Source organism: Canis lupus, chromosome 31 (assembly GCF_048164855.1).
Source record: "Canis lupus baileyi chromosome 31, mCanLup2.hap1, whole genome shotgun sequence".
NCBI classification, from domain to species: domain Eukaryota; kingdom Metazoa; phylum Chordata; class Mammalia; order Carnivora; family Canidae; genus Canis; species Canis lupus.
Genome location: NC_132868.1, coordinates 28,351,161 through 28,354,039, shown reverse-complemented (window position 1 = coordinate 28,354,039; position 2,879 = coordinate 28,351,161). Strand labels below are relative to the sequence as shown.

General features: G+C 41.1%; 1 pseudogene; it reads right to left on the bottom strand.

Moving 5' to 3' along the window:
* Positions 1 to 1,718: 1,718 nt before the first annotated feature.
* LOC140622436 (V-type proton ATPase subunit E 1 pseudogene) lies at positions 1,719 to 2,421 on the bottom strand (annotated as a pseudogene).
* Between the last annotated feature and the right edge of the window lie 458 nt (positions 2,422 to 2,879).

Sequence of the window (2,879 nt, the reverse complement as noted above, 5' to 3'; positions counted from 1 at the left end):
TTGGTTTTGTTTTGTTTTTTTGTTTTTTTTTAACAATACTAAGAATATTTCTAGGTTCTAAGATACTATTTGCTGAAGTGGTGACTCTCAACTTTTATTGGGTTCAGAAACCCTTCAGGGACCTTGCACTCACCCCAGAAAAAGACCAGGGCGTGCAAAATTTTACACAAAAACCCTAGGCTAAGGGTCTTTCTAGGCTAAGAGGCATTCCAGAATGTCCTAGTTTCTGCTTTTAATGGAATATTTCTTGTTTCCTAGTGTGAGCTGTTTTTGAAAAGAGAAAGTCAAATTTGTTGTCTACACTGGTTCGTTGGAATCTGTATATAAGTCAACCTAACAAACATGAATCCATATTACTTATATTTCACTGTGGTGATCTTTTTCTTTTTGTCACATAATCTTCCTGTCTGAAATAGACAGTTTATGAAGGAGAATGCAGTAGACAACGTGCGCATATATAAGACAGTGTAGAGACAGACCTCCTGGGTTTCAATTCCACATGGCCATTGCTTAAATACACCAAGCCCTCTTCCACTTCAGGGCCTTTGCACTTGCTGGACCCTCTTCCCAGACAACCTTTTTCTCAAATATTCACAGGGTTCATGTCCTCACTTCTTCAGCTGATTTCTTTCTTTCTTTTTTTTTTTTTTTAATATTTTATTTATTTATTCATGAGAGACCCAGAGAGAGGCAGAGACATAGGCAGAGGGAGAAACAAGCTCCATGCAGGGAGCCTGATGTGGGACTCGATCCCGGGACTCCAGGATCATGCCCTGGGACAAAGGCAGGCACCAAACCACTGAGCCACCCAGGCACCCCTTCAGCTGATTTCTTAAGTGTCACCTTCTCAGAGAGGCCTTCCCTATAAAAGTATTTAAAAGTAGCCCAACTCTCCATCATTCTCTATCCTGACTTTGGTTTATGTTTTTTCATAGAACTCACAAGTCACCTACTTGCTTATTTACTGTCTGTGGCCTCCTTTTTTTTCCCATATAAACTGTTTGTTTTAATAAATAAGACATAGGGATCCCTGGGTGGCGCAGCAGTTTGGCGCCTGCCTTTGGCCCAGGGCGTGATCCTGGAGACCCGGGATCGAATCCCACGTTGGGCTCCCAGTGCATGGAGCCTGCTTCTCCCTCTGCCTATGTCTCTGCCTCTCTCTCTCTCTCTCTCTCTTTCTGTGACTATCATAAATAAATTTTAAAAAATTAAAAATAAATAAATAAATAAGACATATTCATGGCTTAGGTTTTAAATCACACTTACAGAAGAGGAACACTTGTATGCCCAAACAGGTTAGCAGTGAAGCGACTACTGCTGGGAGGAATGCACGACCCCCATGCACTTTAAGCCTAAGAGCAAAGACTTCATGTCAGAGAACACCATACACATCACCTCTAGGCTCAAGAACTGGAAGTAGAGGACTGGAGGAAGAGCAGAGACTTGGTGAAGCTCCTGTGACCACCATCTGATACCTTCACCTTCACACTACAGAAGCCGATGGAAGTTGTGCTACTTTTAGATAAGCTAAGAAGGAGCTTTCCTGATTATATGAAGTGAAACTTTCTCTCTAGTGTTAACAATTAGGATAAGAGCATTAGCTACACAGAGTATCCTCTGACAAATACAGACTATGAGAACAGGGAAGAGGAAGCCACACAGATATCTCGTTATATCAGAATATAGATATCAGAAACTTCCACACCACAGCAAGAGCAGTGGATGAACTCTACCTCTCCCAAAGGTTTAGTCCAAAAACTTCCTGTTGGCATTTGCCCCAAATAAGACTCCCCGTACTTCTGGCATCATCTGCTGGGCTATGAGGTCCAGCCGGCTTTATAGAGTATTGGAAACCTTTTTTTTACGATTCCCATTATAGATCTGCACTCCACCAGCTATTTCCTGATCAATGTGGACATCAAGATCTTTTTTGGTGGCAATTTTATACATAGGAATTGCTTTTTGCACTGCAGAGGGAAATCCTGTTTCCTGCAACGAACAATCATTCGAGGCTCCAACAATTAGTACAAACCCTGGAGGACAAGATCATCCAGCAGCACTTGGTACCTGGTTGTATCTTTCACCACTTTGCTGAGTCTCTGTTTTGCTTCATTTAGTAGGTCTGTAATAAGGTCATCTCTTGCTCTGAGGACTTTGAGCCTTGCTTGATTCATCAGATTAGACATCTGAATTTTCTTCTGCTGCTCAATCTGCTTTTCTTTCTTCTCACAGTATTCCATAATCTTCAGTCTTTGGGTTTGCACAAGACGACCTTTCTCAATGTTGAACTCTTCCTCTGACTTTGCATCTATTTCCTCTGCTTTCTCGCTGGCTTCTTGTTCAATGAAAGCCATCATATGCTTAATCTGCTTCTGCATGTTGGCATTGCTGAGGGCCATGGCGAAAGCTGTGCTAGGCCAGAAGGCCACTGGCTCGAGCTTAGCCTGGAAGACGATGGCAGAAAGCAGGAAAAGAAAATGTGTCTGTGTCCTCCTAAAAGGATAAAAGCTCCACATAAGCCAGGATTTTGCATGCATGCCCTCGTGCACACATGTACCATCAGCTCCATGCTGCGGCAATGCCTTACACACAGTGGGTGCTCCACAAATATTTGTTAAATAAATTATAGAACCTTCAAATAATATATGTTTGGAGTGTTTGTATAGAATCCTAATATGGTATACTAAACTACATTGAACTAATAGAGCCATATGTCTTTTATTCAGATATTAAATGACTTTTCAAAGCAAATGTCTGCAAAAATATAGTATCAAAGTACACAATGATTTAGTTATCTTGGGATTCTAATAAAGCTTCCTTTGGTCAATGTATCTGAAAGTTAAATGTATCAAATAATTACAGCTAATGTTTAAATAGTG